Genomic DNA, 20,536 nt, shown 5'->3' with positions numbered 1-20,536 from the left:
ACTGGCTTATGGCAGCCAATAAATGACCATCAATCTGTTGCATGTTTGCTAATACATGGTCGTTTAACAGCTTGTTTAGACAGGCCAACTGCATTCCATGCGCACAGAACGATCAGTAATACATTATTTTGTGCAAATAGACAGTCATTGTTTTCATCAGCACAGATCCTATTTACAAAGGACAACATGCTGCCAAGAACGATAAATTTTGACCTAGCTTGAAAATCGTTTTTCCAGACATATTAGTGTTTTGCTCATTTGCTGAGTGGTTTACACTGACCAATTATTGGGAAATGAACATTCCTAGCAAAGCTTGTTCACGAAATTCATCCAGTGTGAATGCACCTTTATATGGTATCATGATGTAAAACTATAACATGTATTTTAATTAAAGGTGTTGTTTTGCATGAAATCAGTGAGATCTTTATCTATCGATAGCCACAGCAGCAGATGTGTGGGGCTAGTTTCTGAATCGTCTGTATCCATCTAGTAGGAATCAAGACTTACATATACATATTGCCATAAAGGAGGAAAATTGTAGCTGTTTCTGTCACTGTTATTTGTGCAATGTCATGCATTATTTATATCTGACTTCTCTGGACAATAGTATGAATTATCTGTTTCATGCTCTGCAAGGGGATCATCTTAATGATGTACTAAATAAAGTATGTGTAATTATGATGATTTATTGTATTTCTCATCATTTCTGCACGAATAATCAGAAGAAAATGAGAAAACATTCAAATGAACACAACGAATAGAGAACAGTACATTAGATGGCAAGTCCCATACAGAATGAATGGAGTGACAGTGCACATACACGGTCAATGCTTTGTTGAAACAGGTGACACATGACCCCATTACGGCAATCGATGGGGTTTCAGCAGTCAGGCCCTAATGTAAAATTCTCAAATATCTTGTGTATAGGTAACAACTTGTTCTTACTTTAATTGTTGATTATTGGTCAGGTGTATGCCATTAGCCAATTTTTTAGGTCTCATATCCTATGACACATACTTGATAATATTTTTGGCATTTCCACTAATATTTGACTTCTGATGTAAACTTTTAAATGCCCCAGTGTAATAATTAATGTCAGTCATAGGAATGCCAGTTTTTATAGATAACACTTGTGTTTGTGTCCTTTTGTGTTGATACAGTAGCACAGATCTAGATAGTGCAGTGTTGCAGTAGCACTTGCCCATATCCTCCATTCCACATTACAGAAAAGCAGTACCACATGCAAACAATATAACAATGGTATAACAATCTATTTGCCAGCTATAAGGCTATAGCTCATAAAACAGTATACAGTGGTGGCCAAAAGTATTGGCACCCCTGCAATTCTGTCAGATAATACTCAGTTTCTTCCTGAAAATGATTGCAATCACAAATCCTTTGGTCTTATTATCTTCATTTAATTTGCTTGCAAGGAAAAAACACAAAAGAGAATGAAGCAAGAATCAAATCATTGATCATTTCACACAAAACTCCAAAAATGGGCCAGACAAAAGCATTGGCACCCTCAGCCTAATACTTGGTTGCACAACCTTTAGCCAAAATAACCGAACAACCGCTTCCGGTAACCACCAATGAGTTTCTTACAATGCTCTGCTGGAATTGTAGACCATTCTTCTTTGGCAAACTGCTCCAGGTCCCTGATATTTGAAGGGTGCCTTCTCCAAACTGCCATTTTGAGATCTCTCCACAGGTGTTCTATGGGATTCAGGTCTGGACTCATTGCTGGCCACCTTAGAAGTCTCCAGTGCTTTCTCTCAAACCATTTTATAGTGCTTTTGGAAGTGTGTTTTGGGTCATTGTCCTGCTGGAAGACCCATGACCTCTGAGGGAGACCCAGCTTTCTCACACTGGGCCCTACATTATGCTGCAAAATTTGTTGGTAGTCTTCAGACTTCATAATGCCCTGCACACGGTCAAGCAGTCCAGTGCCAGAGGCAGCAAAGCAACCCCAAAACATCAGGGAACCTCCGCCATGTTTGACTGTAGGGACCGTGTTCTTTTCTTTGAATGCCTCTTTTTTTTCCCTGTACACTCTATGTTGATGCTTTTTCCCAAAAAGCTCTACTTTTGTCTCATCTGACCAGAGAACATTCTTCCAAAATGTTTTAGGCTTTCTCAGGTAAGTTTTGGCAAACTCCAGCCTGGCTTTTTTATGTCTCGGGGTAAGAAGTGGGGTCTTCCTGGGTATCCTATCATACAGTCCCTTTTCATTCAGACGCCGACGGATAGTACGGGTTGACACTGTTGTACCCTCGGACTGCAGGGCAGCTTGAACTTGTTTGGATGTTAGTCGAGGTTCTTTATCCACCATCCGCACAATCTTGCGTTGAAATCTCTCGTCAATTTTTCTTTTCCGTCCACATCTAGGGAGGTTAGCCACAGTGCCATGGGCTTTAAACTTCTTGATGACACTGCGCACCGAAGACACAGGAACATTCAGGTCTTTGAAGATGGACTTATAGCCTTGAGATTGCTCATGCTTCCTCACAATTTGGTTTCTCAAGTCCTCAGACAGTTCTTTGGTCTTCTTTCTTTTCTCCATGCTCAATGTGGTACACACAAGGACACAGGACAGAGGTTGAGTCAACTTTAATCCATGTTAACTGGCTGCAAGTGTGATTTAGTTATTGCCAACACCTGTTAGGTGCCACAGGTAAGTTACAGGTGCTGTTAATTACACGAATTAGAGAAGCATCACATGATTTTTCAAACAGTGCCAATACTTTTGTCCACCCCCTTTTTTAGGTTTGGTGTGGAATTATATTCAATTTGGCTTTAGGACAATTCTTTTTGTGTTTTTTCATTGAAGACAAATTAAATGAAGATAATAAGACCAAAGAATTTGTGATTGCAATCATTTTCAGGAGGAAATTGAGTATTATCTGACAGAATTGCAGGGGTGCCAATACTTTTGGCCACCACTGTATAATAAATTCTATATAGATGACACACCTCAGGATAATATCATATACATTATAAAGGTTAGAGGCTCAGGTAAACTGAGGGCTCAGGTAAACTTGTTTTGCACCAGGATCCAAGAACTTTTAGCTACACCTCTAGGTAGTCATTTGTATTCACCCACAGAAGATGGCAATGGAAAGAGAGAAATTTGAACTCAATTTTAGATTAAGTCCATATGAAAAGTAGCCAAACCAGAGTCAAGAGCTGTCTCTCATTAGTACCGAGCAGAGAACTGGTTGGCTAAAGGAGAGATGCCTTAGATGCGTCTTGAATAAATCTATGTGTGGGGAACCCTATGGAGGGAGAGTGGGTAAGTGATGGTTATGCTCACATGGTGGAGTTGTGACCAGGGCTGTGGAGTCGGTAAGCCAAACCTCCGACTCCTCATTTTCCCTGACTCCTGATTCCGACTTCACGACTCCACAGCCCTGCCTCACTATTGAGCGTGTACATAAAGTGCAGCACAGAGTCATCTCAACTAAAAGCCGAGATCCTTAGATCAGGAACAGAACAGACATTTATAGGACATTTCATAACTTTCCCAAATTCTTATGAAAACATTTACAGCACATCCTGCACTGAACTACTGTACACAATTTATTATATATTTTAGGAGTCAGAGTTGGTCCATTTCATTCCGACTGTACCAAAATGGACACCGACTCAGACTCCACAACTCCGTCTCTACAGCCCTGGTTGTGACAAGCACAACTCCGTCTCCTATAGCCATGGAATAGAATAGCTGCTGGTGGATAAATCCTCCCAGGAAATATTGTATCCAATTGGATAAAACAGTAAGGTGGGTTGAAATGTTTATTATTCACAACATTTTCAAGTGAAAAAAAAACTGTCAAGATGAGCCTTAGATGCATGATGAGGGTACAGGCTCTCTTTGAAAAAATGCAACTCAGTAAGAAGACTTACATTAAGGCTATGTGCGCACGTTCAGGAACATTTCTGCAGTGTCTCTGCATCTCTTGGCAGCAAAAACGCTGCAGAAAATTCACAACTTTTTTGATGTGTTTTCATGCGTTTTTTGATGCGTTTTTGCCTGCAGATTTGCCATGCGTTTTTTCCAAAGCATTGTATCGGAAAAGCTCAGGCAAAAACGCACAAAGAATGGACATGCTGCTTCTTTTTCTGAACATGAAATTCAGTCAGGAAAAATCTTGATCATGTGCACAGAACTTGCAAAATGTCATAGGAAATCATGGGATAAGGTTTGCAATGCGTTTTTGGCCCATTTCTGCATGGAAAAAAAACGCACCAAAAACGCACTGTGTGCACATAGCCTTAATGTTCAGTGCAAAGAAAAACATGCAAAGTAGCAGTGTCTAAGGCATCTCATTCAGCTAACCTGCACCTTACTCTGTACTGATGAGGAGCAAAAACCCTGGAACAGTCCTGTCTACATATAGGTCTGTAAAGTAATTTACAACAAAATGCTGACTCCCACACATATGTGTGTTAAATCCCCAATGTGTGTTTCGCCTGAAACATTTTTAAGGGAACGATTCCCTGGAAAAGCTGAAATGCGCGTTGGAGGTGCAACATACATTCCTGTGGTCGTCAGTATTTTATACTAATTAATTTTTTTGCATTTGGCTGTATTTATGTACTTACACTATTGTGTCTGTTCTTACTATTATTCCACATTGACGCGTTGAGTATTTGGTCAATATTTTACATCAGTGGGTGACAAATGCAGAAGTGGTGCCCAAGTCTATAATACTTTTCCTCTGATTGTTCCACTCCTGATTATGGCTTACATATACTGATGTAAAATACTGACCAAATTCTCAACGTGTGAACGTGGCCTTATGATAAGTCTAGATAACTGTAATTGTTGCCATCTTGCACAAATCTTTCATATATCATTCCAATATCCTTACCACCCCTGTTTGTGAAATTGTGCTTTTCCTGTTTTTAAATTGCTGCATGACTGAATAATGTAATGGTAATAAGTAGAGCGTTGTGAACCTTATCGTGAAAAGGTGCGGTGTATTTCACAAACATACATAGCTACATGATTATATTTGATCTATTGGTGTTTTGGCATATGCTTAAAAATCTTTATAATAAGTTGGGTCTCTTAGAGTCAGTATCAGCCCTGGACTAAATAAAAGAAGAAACATTTGCAACTACGTTCTTACATGCTTAATGAAAAATGCTAGTATTAATAAAATAGTCATGTAATATATAACTTTTACTTTATGTTTAACCCTTCCCATTTATAATTTTCTTCTTCCAGACAAGGCAGACACAGTCACTCCCAGGAAATAAGCTGCACTGTGCCTGGACTGGTATGGAGAGCTGACCGCACTAAAGTTGGAATACTCTTATTTGCTCACACAACAAAATTCAATTGTCAAACAGCAGATGTCAGTGACCAGTCTTATCATTTTCAAATGAATTATGCAAAAGAATCTATGTGTTGTATCTACATGTTCAGCTTTGCCTGCTCATCAATGTTTTCCTGTCTGCTTGATATCCTACAAATGACAAGTGGCCTAATGGTCACGGTATTGACCTCTGATGTCTATTTGACTTTTACTTGTCTATATCAGGCTCCTTGCAGACATCTTTCAAGTATTCTATGCTAGTTATCCCAATGTATAACTCCAACAGAAGGATTTGACTTATGCCACTGTATAGACATATAGTGCTTACATCACCCATAGGGCCATATTACCGGTATATTAAAAAAAAAAACAGTATACTGCTGGTATAGAATTTTTTTTGCTGAAACCCTATGTATAGAAAAACCAAGTCTGCTATACTTTCCTATAGGGTTGAAAAAAATATATTTTGATGCATACCACCCAGTCAGAAGTCAAAAGGATACCCTTTTTTTGCTTCCCGTGAGTAAATGAAACCCTTAAATTTGTAAAATGTTTTTCCCAATAAAAGCCATGAAAAACATGATGGATATATTAAAATAAGGATCCCAATGACCATATAGTTTCTAATAAGCTTTATAAGTGTTTAGGTTCTTTCAGAACACATTCCCATCTAGCAAAAATGCAGTATACTGTGCTTTGAAAAAGTATTCATAGCCTGTGAACTTTTCCATATTTTTTCATGTAACACCCTGCAAACTTAAATATTTTTTATTAGGATTTTATGTGATATACCAGCACAAAATAGCAAGTATTTGTGAAGTGTAAAGGAAATGATACATGGTTTTTCTAATTATTTTAAAAATATAAATCTGAAAATTATGATGTGCATTTGTATTCAGCCCCCTGTAGTCTGATACCAGTAAATAAAATCCTGAGTGACCAATTCCTTCCAGAAGTCACATAATTAGTAAACTGAGTTCACCTGTGTGTCATTTATTCTACAGCTGTTCTGTGAAGGCCTCAGAGGTTTGTTTGAGAACATTTGGGATCAAAGAGCTCCATAAAAACCAAGGAACACACCAGACAGGTCAGGGATAAGGTTGTGGAGAGGAGTAAACCAGGGTTAGGCTATAAAAAAGATAGCCCAAGCTCTGAACTCCTCACAGAGCTCTGTTTAATTCATCATCCAAAAATGGAAGGTGTATGGCACAACTGCAAACCTACCAAGACATGGTCGTCAACCTAAAATGACATCCCAAGAAAGCAGAGCACTAATTAGAGAAGCAGTGATGAGGCCCATGGTAGCTCTGGAGGAGTTACAGAGATCCATAGCTCAGGTGCAAGAATCTGTCCACAGGGCAACTATTAGTCACATATTTCACACATCTGGCCTTTATGGAAGTGTGGCAAGAAGAAAACCATTTCTGAAAGCAAGCCATAAAATGTCCTGTTTGTGATTTGCAAAAAAAACATGTAGAGGACACAGCTAGTATGTGAAAGAAGGTGCTGTGGTCAGATGAGACCAAAGTAGAAATTTTTGGGCTAAATGCAAAACGCTATGTGTGGAGGAAAACTAACATTGCACATCACCCTGAAAATACCATCCCCACCGTCCAACAGGGTGGTGGCAGCATCATGCTGTGGGGAAGATTTTCTTCAGCAGGAGCAGGGAAGCTGGTCAGAGTTGATGGGAAGATGGATGGAGATAAATACAAGGCAATCCTGGAGCCTGTTAAAGGCTGCAAAAGACTTGATACTGGGGCATAGGTTCAACTTTCAGCAGGACAACTACACCAAACATAATGCCATAGCTAAAATGGAATGGTTTAAATCAAAGAATATTAATGTGTTTGAATAGCACTGTCGCAGTCCATTGAGAATTTGTGTCAAGATTTGAAAATTGCTGTTCACAGACCTTTTCCATCCAACCTCACTGAGCTAGAGCTAGTCTGCAAAGAAAAATGGGCAAAAAAAGAGCATCTAGAAGTGCAAAACTGGTAGAGACCCCAAAAGACTTGCAGTAGTAATTGCAGCGAAAGGTGGCCCTGCAAAGTATTGACAATTTTCAGATTAATATTTTTTAAATAATTTGAAAACCTTGTAGTATTTAATTTACACTTCATAAATACTTGCCCCTTTGTGCTGGTATATCACATAAAATCCCAACAAAATACATTTAAGTTTAGGGGTGTAATGTGAAAAAATGTAGAAAAGTTCACCAGGTATGAATACTTTTTCAAGGCACTGTGATTTTACCACACCTTTTTCACAAATATCTGGATTGATAAATCAGTGATAATTTTGTTGCAGCACTTCCACTGCGGAAGGTCTGTAGTGTAAATGTCCAGTAGTAACGAACTCTAACAAGAAAGAATATCAGCAGCAGACTACTCTATTATAAACATTAGGGTGCAAACTCTGATGTAATGGAACCTAGCGCCAGTGTGAACAGTGCCTTATAATGCTAGACCATAGTAGAAAAGTGTAAAAGCAATAATAAATTGTATATTGGGACTGTGCATAATCATTACTTACACTGAGCATCTATTCATGAGGGCTATGGTGTACCACTGGGTGTGCTTGTGAGATTTATTAAAATATCCACAACTGCTTTATATGTATGGAATTAGGAAAAAGCTATATGGTATTGTATTTCATATTTAATTTGATCATTCCAGTGCCAAAAACAGCAGCAACTTCCAAAGAAAATAAGAAATAGGAATATTTGCTACAGGAATTACAACCACTTTATCGTTGACATATCTCATTTCCACTCTTAGCTCAATTCCTGCTTTTTCCACCTTGGCTGCATGTGTATGTGTCCTATACGTCATTATTAGTGTGAAGAAGGTGAGACGTTTCCATACCACGTTCCTCACGATCTCTTAATAGTTTTCTCTCTTCAACCCAGCACACCAACACTTTGTAAAGCTGAACTGTGCGGGAAGCCTCAACCCTTGTGACTGCAATCCATTTGTGCCAGCTTTATATTGCTTTATATTGCAGTACACATCACGGAACAGAATGGCCATGGCTAGAACTCAAAAAGTCTACTAAACGTGCTGTGTATGCTAAGTGTGTCATAGTGACAACTTCATGATGTCTCCATCAGAGATGGCTTTTAGGTCATTATTTGTATGTGGACCTTAGCCAATTGAAGGATTAAAGCTCATTTCCACATCTCACGGTTAAAATGACAGCATCCCTCTTGATTTTAAAGAAATTTTTGCAATATTCGCATTAGCCACTGGGGCTTTTTGGACTCCAACTTCCAGTTGTTTCAAGAAACAACACAAGTACAAAGCCACTGACCTCTATTTTTTGTATTGAAGTGTCAAATGGGCCTGTGCAAAAGTCATTGTGAAGGGAGGGAGATCGGGGAGGGGGGGGGGCTGTGATATCGCCTATTGTGAATGGTGGATCGTGTGTTATCAGCTGTATATAGAGGTGTTATCTGTCATTGTAATCCTGTCTCTAATGATAAGGAAACTGCTGTAAACTCTTCCTGAGAGAACAGGCCAGTGTGAAAATTGTGAAATGAATAATTTCGTTTTGTTTGTTTTTTAATAAAGATTGTGATATAAAAAAAAAAATTGGCAAAAAGTTTTTTAAAAAGACATGTAACACAAAAACCTGATTTAAACAATAGGTTATTTTCTGATGATAGATTCCCTTTAATGGGACTGTACTGCTCTGTAGTATTGCTAGCAATTATACTGAACTGAAATTCTGACACTGTACAAAAACAAGGTGTTACTAGCACTATATGCTGTAACCAGGCTGTGATCACCATTGCATGGGTTATCTTTATTTATATTGTTTTTTGCATTTTTATCCTATACTATTTTGACAACCAGATAAACATATCTGGTTAGCTAATTGGGTTATGAATTGCTGAGAGCACAGGTTCTAATTTAGTGCCTTGGGCATCACCGACTGTTGACTACAGGTAGTCAGTAACCCCAGATAAGCGGCATCAAGGTAGGGTCACACGAGCGTAGATTCTCTTGTCCGAGAGAATCAGATCGATTATTTAATTGACACTCCAATGAAATTCTGATCAGAGTGTCAGCTTAATCTGATCCGATTCTTTCGCATGAGAGAACCGTAGAACAGGTGAGAAGATGGAGAACAAGATTTCCCCATCTTCTCCATTGTGTGAGTCCGTGGAAATCAGACTGCACTCAGATATCATCCGAGTGCAGTCTGATGTTTTCCATAGACTTGAATTAGGTGAGTGGCACCCGATTTGAGCTACAAATCGCAGCATGCTGAACAGTACTGCCCCATAGAATAACACTGGTCCGAGTGCTATCCTATAAAACATCAGATAGCACTTGTCCGATGTATACGATCGTGTGAGCTAGCCCTCAGAGTCATTCCCTGATCTACTGCAATATCTTGCATTTTATTTGGGATGTTGCTGAGTAACACTCCTGACAAATGACACCAAAGAATCTCAGCACTCCTATGGACATTTGGCAGATATATTCAGCATAAGGTATGGCATCACATATGCATATGCATCTCATCACCACTTCCAGTCCAGGCTGTCAAGTAAGACAGCACCACGGACCCAGCACTCATGTATTGACTTTTTGTCTTCTAGTCTGAGTTTTTCTGTAGGACAACAGTAATGAGCATCTTATGTCTTACAGAATCCCCAAAGGACCAATGAGTAATTCAGTCTGTTCCCTGCTGAAATATTTATGCATAGCATTACTATTTTTTATCAATATAAAAAATAAAGAAAAAAGATCTGCTCTTTTTCTGACACATTGATATGTACTTTATCAAAGCTTTCAATTATGCCTGATGAAACAAAATATATGGAATATATTCTACATATACAGTAGGTTAAAAGACTGTGACATATTCAGCAAAACCCAACATATGTTCCAATGTCACCAGTGACTTAATTATTAGGTGTTTGGAAACACAAGCATTTTAGGAGAAAGGTGTTCTGAGGAACCTCTAGTCTTGGTGTACAACACAGCTGGAGACACTTGTCACCTTTCATGCAGATCACCTGGGAAGTCATACATCTCACCCAGATATTGTGTGGCTACTCTATGTTTCACATGCACTTTTATCCCTGACTGTCAGATGAAAGAGGTGGCATCTACAGATCATTGTCCTAGGTCCCTTTCAGCTCTCTAGTTATCAGGGTCTTTAACACAGAAGATCACCGGTGAGTAATGGCAGCATTGATAAGACGCAGTCTGTCATGATCACACACAAAGAAGAAGGCTTATTACAGACAAACAATGGATCAATAATCATTCTGACCATAGCTGCTCATTACAGGTCCAGTCTCTGGGAGGTTGCATGCATTTTGGGAAGGCTGATGTGACAGTCTGCCACCTCCTGTCCTCTTCTCTACCATGTCATGTGATCTAGGCACTGCTGCAGTTTACATATCAGTATTCAGTATGCAGCACTCATGTACTTCCTGAGCCTACCTGCCCGGAGACTAAGTGTGAACAGGAGGCAGGAGTCCTCACAATATGTATCATGAATAGATCACACGCTAACCTGTAGAACCTCAACATTCCCATGAATGAGTCAAGATGAAACACACGATAGAGCAGGTTTATGGGGTAGGGTGAAGACGATATAGGGGCACGGTATACAAAGGCCATGTGTATTAAAGGGATATATATTATTAGCCCCGACAAATTGATGTGAGTCACTGCTGGTGTGTTCAAGAAGGGGTCATTGTGTTTTAAGGCCCTGCAAAATGAGGAGACGTGATTAATTTTTCTAGCTCTATGTAAGGGATCAATGAAATTGAGCAACTCTATGTGCTATTGATAGGAATCTACTGTGAGACCAATTATACAGGCATCTTACAAGCTATGGGGGATTAGAAGGAGGAAGAAGGTGAGGGGGCATTCATTATTAACAGTTTCATCTGGATACAAAGTGGCCTCACAGTTAGCACCAGATTCATTTAACACATACTCTATGCCATCCTCAGGTTTTGTCAATATAGAGAAAAGGCAGAATTTGCACAAGAAACTTTCAGGTTCACTATATATCTATTCCTCTCCCAGGCCATATGTAAGGACTGGGGATGATCTAGGGGTAGTGTTCAGGGCTGTATTAGGCAACAGCAAAATGTCCAAGATGAAAATGTCAGGGTGGCGAGAGTGTGCCAAGATGCACTGACAGTATCATGTCAGCCATTGGAAAAATGATACAACACGGATATTTGTAATAAATAAGGGAAGAATCATGGTGAAAGTAACAAATATATATATATACACATATAAACAAAAAATGGCAAACACACATACAATATACATACGAAATAAATAATTAGATAGCAGAGGTGCAGTGTTTGGAGACAGAACAATAGAGACACGTGTGTGTGTGACAAGACACACATATATATTTGTAAATATGTGTATATATATATATATGTATATAGATAGATAGATAGATAGATACATACATACATACATACATAATACATACATAGCCAAGGTGAATTGTTTGGAGACAAGACAATAGACACACACATCTCTATAAATGTATATAAAAGTAAAGAGTAATAATAATAATTTTATTTGTATGGCGCCAACCTATTCCACAGCACTTTACAATTAATATACACACATATATACACATACACACATACAGTATATACATACATATATACGCACATAACGTATATAAACACAAACATATATATATACACACGTACACATTCATATACACACATGCAGTATACACATACATATATACACACAAAGTATGTACACACACATATATATACACACACACATATATATATAGTCACACACATACAGTATATACATACACACATACATACGGTATATATACACATATACATACGGTATATATACACATACACACAGTGATGAAAGGGTAGCTATGAGTAAGGATCTACGTATCCGAAACCCGTAAGCCTCTGTACGCTTTTATTTGCACTATGGTCTCATGTTTTTAATTTTTTCAAAATAAAGGCTATTTTTTAAGTCGATTTCACGAGTTGCCGGATAACTACCCTTTCATCACTGCCTAATGTCTCCCAGACGGGGATCTTTACAATCCGAGCACCGTGCCTCATGAGAAAGTGGACGGAGCAGGCTGACCCAGGTGAGTTGAAATATTTTTTCTACATTACATACACACAGTATATATGCATAGGCATATTGCACACACATACAGTATATATGCATAGACATATATACACACACATAGTATATACACATATACACAATACATACATAACAGAGGTGCAGTGTTTGCAGACAGATCAGTAAAGCGGACAGTCATGGCATTTTGCAGCCACGCTTCTTACCAGCTGGCAAGCAGAGTCTTGGTGCCAGGGAGGCGTGGAGAAGAACTGGCTGAAGAAAAAGGCAAACAGATGACCCAACTTTGCCTGTTTCCCTCCCTTTCCCCAGCGACCAGACAAGAGGCTGCTGTGGGCATGGAAGGAGGGCTGCAGCATGGAGCAGGGCAGTACCAAGGCAGCAAGTGACAGACAGAAGGAAGGAGACGGAAGCACAAGGAGCTCTTAATCTTGAAGGGTTTCTGGAGAGATACTGAGGGAGCGCCTGCAAGATTGGTTGCTAAAGCGTCTCCATGGCAACCGAGCTGACCCACTTCTGCAGTAGCCAAATGCTGGGATGGAGATGCCTCATTAACCGCCTCATTGCTGTAGCAACCCTTAATACAGGCAGCGGATGCGGTCCATAGCCTGGGAGAGAGGGGTTAATAAAGTAGAATTTATGAAGCTCTTTTCCCTAAATTCAACATTCTCAGAGGGGCATGGTGCCACCCTGATGAAGTTGACTTCTTATTGACTGGTTTCTTATTTACTAGACTATATCACTGTTTATTGATGCCTCAATAACGATGTAGAACTTAATTTAAAGGGTTATTTCCAAAATAGTAAGTAATCCCTGTCCATAGGACAAGCGATAACTTAGTGATCTGTGGAGGTCCGACAGCTGAGACCCTTATAGATTCCGAGAACAAGGCTCTGGATCCCAAGAACCGGCCCCTGCAGAGCCCCATTTTGAATTCTTGAATGGAGCGGAGTTGAGCAGCTCCATTCATTGTACGCGGGACTGAGAAATAAAGCCATCTCCTATCCTATAGATGGGGGAAAAATTTATATTTTGGGAATAACCACTTAGGTAAGGTGCCCTCAGCAGAGTGCTATTGTAAGAAGACTGGAAACAGAACATTGGCACACAATGGGCCACAAAGTGGGCAAACCACAGTGTTATTTTAACAGTTTCATGACTTTGGACCACAGATTTCTGGCACAGATTCCAGGATGGCTTGCAAAAAATTCAATGTAATTAAAGATGGCCAAAATGGGTTATGCCCGTTAAAACTGGCATGGGCGGACAGGGCAGGTAATCTCTTTGTCCTGAGTTAAATAAGTAACAAGTGTTTTCAAATGGTTGAATGATTTTGTGCTAATGTTCACACATTACCACCACGTTCACACGTTCAGTACTTGGTCAATATTTCACACCAGTATTTGTAAGCCAAAACCAGGAGTGGAACAATCAGAGGAAAAGTATAATAGAAACACGTCACCACTTCTGTATTTATCACCCACTCCAGGTTTTGGCTTACAAATACTGATGTAAAATACTGACCAAATACTCAACATGTGAAGATGGCCATATAGTGATCCTCCTTTAAAAAATCATTTGATTCCAGGCTGTCCCAATGTGGTCTCTACCTGGCATGTAAACTGACCAAATTATATTGGGTTGACTAACAAGTGCTTTGAAAGGGTTAACTAGTTGTTCATTTTTTTCCCATGAATATGTTTATTGAAAATTTTCAAATGACCGGTGAAACAGGAAGTAAGTATTACAGGAAATACAAATCAAGAATTCAGAACACAGAATAACATAACCGACAATACACGAATAAAGGTACTCAAATGAATAAATAGTTACAGTACTTATAAGAACAAGTCACCAGGACAACTTATATCCACTCAGATAGTGGGAAACCTTAAAGTTAGGGCGGTTAAAGTTCCTGCATCTTAGGCCAGTGCAACCAGCAGTTTTCCAAGGCATCACATGTAAGGAAGAGTTTGTATTGTTGGGATAGGTTTACCTTTTCACACAACTCCTTAATGGACGGCAGATGGTCTAGCTTCCATTTGGATGCAGGCAATGTCAAGCAGCAATCAAAGTATATGAGCAAATCCATCTGGTATCATATGATAGATCAGTTATTCCAATATTCAACAAAGCCCAAACTGGTGAGGGTTGTATTTGATATGCGACACTACAAGACAGACTTCGAGGAGTGTAACACATCACCGTACCTTTACTTACCAATGTCCAGGGGCTGCGTTAACCAAACATTGACCACGTCCTGAGGAGTCACCTTTAATAAAGATACTGTAAAACCAATGTTGGGTTATGTGGGTTGGCCACAGCTTTTTTATTTAACCAAAAAACCACTGTACATACATTGCCAAAAAACCTTCCTCGTCCATGCTCATTTTCTGCTTTTTAACCAATAATAAAATACCAAAGGCCAACCGCTGGTTTACAGCGGGCCTTGCGAATAAAACGGGGAGGGTGGGTGGTTTTCTTCTTGTCAGGTAAGACGCTGTGTGACTGATCTTTGCCGCCTTTCCCTTATGTGTATAACCATTTTAATACCATGCCCCCAAATCTATCCTGCAGCCCCAGACATTTCCCGCACTTTTATTTAGCCCTCAAGGGACCCACCACCAACTCCCTCACAGTCCTAGGCCCTTTCCTTATTTTATTCAGGGCCTTATATTACTGTAAAAACTTCATCCAAAAATGTATTTTATTCTAGGGAAAAGGGGTTATGACAAGGGCATCTCCATTTCGTATAATATGCTAAACTCTCCCCCTGCATTAAGAAAATTACCATTCATGGTGAAATGGGAACAAGATTTAGGAGTTTCCTTCAAATACGATCAATGGCGACAGGCACTAGCTTGGTCGGCTAAATGCTCCTCTTGTATTAACCACATGGAACTAAGAAAATGCAACTTAAGTGTTTTTTCTCCCCTAAGAGATTATCACATATATTTCCTGAGTATTCCCCCCTATGTTGGAGACAATGTGGAGTAACAGGTTCCCTATTTCATGCGTGGTGGTCATGTAAGAAGGGTTAACTAATTTTGATACACTGCTCTCACACACAGACAGGGATGCATCTAAATCATCTCACTCCTTCTTTACCCATAGTAGTTTTTGTCATGAATACTGGAATCAAAGCTTGCAGGCTACCATCATTTACTAATCTGAACACATAACATATATTTTCAAATGCTTAAAGGGGTATTCCCATCTCCAAGATCCTATCCTAATATGTAGTAGGTGTAATAATAATAATAATATTAGCAAATACCTCCAATTAGTAATGTAGTATAGTTCTTCTGATTCGCTATGCTGCTTGCCTCATGTACAGGGCATTGCATTAGCTTAGGTGTCCATGGTTACGACCACTAACAACTAACTAACTGTCACCATATGAGTGGTCGTAACCATGTATACCTAACCTACTGCAATGCCCTGCACATGGGGTAATCGACACAGTGAATCAGAAGAATCTACATTTCTAATCAGAGGAATTTTCTAAAATTATTATTATTATTACAGCTACTACATATTGGTTTGATTTTGGAGATAGGAATACCCCTTTAAATAACTCTGGATCACTAATTTCCAAACTGTGGTCACACATACAATGGTAACCCACATATAATTCAATTGTATCAAGGCTGGTCAAAATGAGTTTTGGCCCTGAAATTTGGCATCAAAGTGGGCATTTTTTTTCCACTTCATTTTTTTACGATTTTGAAAAAGTAGCAGTGGTTTTAAAAGGGTTAAAAGACCAAACCTATGATCTCATACGATCACAAAATTGGATACCCCACAAGTGGTTCTGAGCATGAATACTAGCATCAAAGCGGGCAGGTGGCATCATTTTTCTGCTTTAAGTACTAGTTTTTAAAAGTTAGAGCCTTTATTCACGCAAAAAAAACTATTTTGGGTCATCCATAAGTAAATAAGTCTTTATGCCGGACACTGTGTTAGAGCAGTGAACTGATTTTTACGCTTTGAAAACATCTTTTGAGTAAAAAGTTGCCCACTTTTATGCCAGTACTCATGTCCAGAACTACTTAAGGCAGGCCTGGACTTAAAGGGGTTTTCCCACAAACAAAAGTACATTTTATTAATAAATCTTGGAATAATAATAAGATCCACAATTGGATGTGATTAAAAAAAATGTTCCTGTGCTGAGATAATCTTATAAATGTGCCCCTGCTGTGTACTGTGTAATGGCTATGTCTGACCGTGCAGTAACATGATCTGATCATACCACATCTCCTGGGCAGGGGAGGAAGCAAAAGAGAGTACACCCCAATTAATCAAACCAATTTCGGCAGAATTCTGGTGCAAATTTCTTTGAAAAGTTGCACAATTTTGGCACAACTTGGAGTTCCGCAAAAATGTGTACACTGTATTCCAAATTATTATGCAAATAATATTTTCTCAGATTTTCCCAAATTACCTATATGAATTGCAGTCATTGTAATTTTCCAGTCAAATAACTATTAGAGTACAATTGAAAGGTTTTTGTACAAACTGCCTATGATAACAGTATATTTTTAAAAAAATAAAAAACTCAAACTGCACTCAAAATGCATGTTCCAAATTATTATGCACAGCAGAGTTTTCAACCTTTTCATTTTAATAAAGAACAAAAAAATGGCCATTTTTGAAATTATAAGCATTAGCAGGTTACAAACTGTTACAAACTGAAATCAAACAGTTTTCAACTCAAAACTTTATTCTAGGTAATGTTACATTTGCACATAGGACCCCTTGTTCGAAAGGAGCTTCTGAACTCTCTCGTCCATTGAATTTGTCAGGTTTTGGATGGTTTCTGCTTCAATTGTTTTGCATGAGGACAGAATACCCTCCCAGAGCTGTTGCTTAGATGTGAACTGCCTCCCGCCATCATAGACACTCCTTTTGATGATGCTCCAGAGGTTCTCAATGGGGTTGAGGTCAGGGGAGCATGGGGGTCACACCATAAGTTTGTCCCCTTTTATGCCCATAGCAGCCAGAGATGCAGATGTGTTATGTGCAGCATGAGACGGGGCATTATCATGCATGAAAATGATCTTGCTGCGGAATGCACGGTTCTTCTTCTAGAACCATGGAAGGAAGTGCTGTTTGAGAAACTCAACATACATTATGGAGTTCATCTTTACCCCTTCAGGGATCCTAAAAGGGCTGACAATCTCTCTCCCCATGATTCCAGCCCAAAACATTACTCCACCTCCTCCTTGTTAGCGCCGTAGCCGTGTTTGCATGGGGTGTCCATCAACCAGCCATCCTCCACTCCATACATCTGGACCATCGAGATCATTTCATGCATGATAATGCCCCGTCTCATGCTGCACATAACACATCTGCATTTTGAGTGCAGTTTGAGTTTGTTTTTTTTTAAAAAATATACTGTTATCATAGGCAGTTTGTACAAAAACCTTTCAATTGTACTCTAATAGTTATTTGACTGGAAAATTACAATGACTGCAATTCATATAGGTAATTTGGGAAAATCTGAGAAAATATTATTTGCATAATAATTTGGAACACAGTGTATTTTGGCATTTTCAGGCCAGTTTCTTCCAGCTCTGCCAAAATAGTCAAAGCTGGGGTGGGACGGTCGCGCAGCGAAGGCATAATATCACAGCTCGTTTAATTCATGATGAATTGTGGCGTTCCCTACTTCAGAAATTTTATTGCAGTAAGGGACTAGAGTAAGATTTCTGGTGTGACGCATGGAGGCGGACACCTCTTCTTGAATCTGGAGCGTCTGACTCCAACACGCCACTTCATCAAGACCAGCAAGAAAGGGGCTAACTTCCTTATATGACTTTATAAGTAGTTTACATTGAGTTTTGGTGGAGACAGACTGCCTTTATACTTCTGCAACACGGGCCACACCAGAAACGCAAATTCTCCAGTGGAAAATTGTTTCCAGGCAATCATCAAAGTTATCAGCTACAATGGAGGCCATATGATGTTTTGCAACAGATGTATATATTTCTGAGTGGAACAATACGGAAAATCAGACTTGCAATGCAATTAACCCCTTCACAATGCAGCCAATTTCCGTTTTTTGCGTTATTCATCTTTTCTTCTTCCCAGAGCCATAATGTTTGTATTTTTCTGCCCACATAGACATATGAGGACTTGTTTTTTGTGGTACTTTTGAATGACACAATTTTACCATAGTGTACTGGAAAACGGGAAAAAGAATCCAAGAAGGGAGAAATTGTGAAAAAAACTGCAATTCTGACACTGTTTTTTTGGGAATTGTTTTTACGGTGTACATTTTATGGTAAAAATGACCTCACAATATGATTCTCCTCATTAGGTCGGAGTCACACTAGCAAGTCACACAAAGATGTGATATGCTAATGACACTCGGCTCCAGCTCTGCTGTGAGCATGAACCGAGTGTCAGTGCACTGTGCTCTGATCCTCTCGCATGAGAGAATTGGAGCACAGGTGCGGAGGAGACAAAGAAATTAATTTCTCCAGGAATCACATTGCACTTGGGTGATATCTGAGTGCAGTCTGATGTTTCACACTCACCCATAGACTTGTATGGGTGCGAGTGAGATGATTCTCGGATGCGATCACAGCATGTTGCGATTGTTTTTGCATGCCGAATCGGCATGAGAAAATAATTGCAGATGTGAGCTGCACCATAGAGTAACATTGGGCTGAGTGCCATCCGATTTTTCATAGGATTGTACTCATCCGATTTCATTGCAAGTGTGAGCGAGCCCTTAGAACGATTACAGCGATACCAAACATGTGCAGTTTTATTATTATTTTAATGGTGAAATAAAATCAGAAATTAAGAAAAAAAATTGGGGGGGTTGTGTCGCCACTTTTTGAGATCTGTAACGTTTTCATTTTTCGGTCGATGGAGCTGTGTGATGGCTTATTTTTTGCTGTGAGAGACGATGTTTTTATTGACATTATTTTGGGATCGATATGACATTTTGATCGCTTGCTACATTATTTTTTTGTGATATTGCAGCGACCAAAAAATGTAATTTTAGCATTCTTGAATTTTTTCAGTTTATGGTGTTTACCGAATGAGTTAATTATTTTTACATTTTGATAGATTGGACTTTTCTGAAAGTGGCGATATCACGTATGTTTATTTTTTCTTTTTTTATCTGTCATCTCTCCTGGGCTGTAATTAATGCCTACAATTTATGGGTCAAGACTGAACTACTGACTTTTAGTAGTTTGCTGGTTCAGTCCTGACCCATAAATTGTAGGCTTTCATTACAGCCCAGGAGAGGTGACAGAGAAAGACAGGGACCCAACAATGAAGGACGTCTTAACGCTGGCTATTGGGCACACATATATTGGACAACCTATGTGCTAAGTACCTTCCTTTACTGTAATTTTTCACACTAATATTACAGAAATTTATTTTAAATATTTCATGTGTACATTTTGTAGGGCTTTCATAATTTTCTATAGTAGCAACATAGTTTTTATGTGTCGGAGCAATTACTCTTAGCAATTTAGGATGCAACTTTGACGGTTTTTCCATAGTTTGAATTTCTTAGTTGGATCCTGTTCACACTGATTTGGATGTGCTGCTCAGTTTCGCTATTTGTTTCTAATTCTCTATTTGGCATGTGTACTCCCTCCCCCATCAGCCTCAGGTGATTTTAAGTAGTTAGCTGGTTCAGTCCTGACCCATAAATTGTAGGCTTGCATTTCAGCCCAAGAGAGGTGACAGAGAAGGACAGGGACCCAACAATAAAGGACACCTTGACGCTAGCTGTTGGGCACACATATATTGGCCAATCTATGCGCTAAGTACCTTCCTTTACTGTAATTTTTCACAATAATATTACAGAAAAAATGTTTGAAATATTTCATGTGTACATTTTGTAGCGCTTTCATAATTTTCTATAGTAGCAATGTAGCTTCTATGTCTCACAGCAATTACTCTTAGCAATTTAGGATGCAACTTTGATGGTTTTTCCATAGTTTGATTTTTTTAGTTGGATCCTGTTCACACTGACTTGGATGTGCTAGTCATTTTGGGTAACAAAATATATCATAGATCTCACAACTTCTGTCTTATTTTCCCTTATCCCCTTTATCT

At 39.1% G+C, this 20,536-nt stretch overlaps 1 protein-coding gene and 1 long non-coding RNA gene across 3 annotated transcripts in view; one reads left to right on the top strand and one right to left on the bottom strand.

The window, feature by feature from the left end:
- LOC141216943 (uncharacterized) overlaps positions 1–5,934 on the top strand; it is a 137,272-nt gene extending 131,338 nt beyond the window's left edge. The window contains exon 3 of the long non-coding RNA XR_012285862.1: positions 5,234–5,934. This is a non-coding gene — a long non-coding RNA (uncharacterized lncRNA). The remainder of the gene's footprint in view (positions 1–5,233) is intronic.
- RIMS3 (regulating synaptic membrane exocytosis 3) overlaps positions 1–20,536 on the bottom strand; it is a 182,644-nt gene that overhangs the window by 146,501 nt on the left and 15,607 nt on the right. Inside the window, exon 1 of one of the 2 annotated variants that reach the window (XM_073665731.1) lies at positions 12,655–12,925. The exons of the other annotated variant lie outside the window; for it this stretch is intronic. The gene's annotated coding sequence lies outside the window, so the exon portion shown is untranslated. Of the gene's footprint in view, positions 1–12,654; positions 12,926–20,536 lie in introns of those variants that run through there. 2 annotated transcript variants of the gene reach the window in all.

This window comes from Phyllobates terribilis, unplaced genomic scaffold (assembly GCF_046119375.1).
Source record: "Phyllobates terribilis strain yellow unplaced genomic scaffold, ASM4611937v1 Scaffold_2__4_contigs__length_985480577, whole genome shotgun sequence".
In the NCBI taxonomy this organism is placed as follows: Eukaryota; Metazoa; Chordata; class Amphibia; order Anura; family Dendrobatidae; genus Phyllobates; species Phyllobates terribilis.
This window is presented reverse-complemented; position numbering and strand designations above follow the sequence as displayed.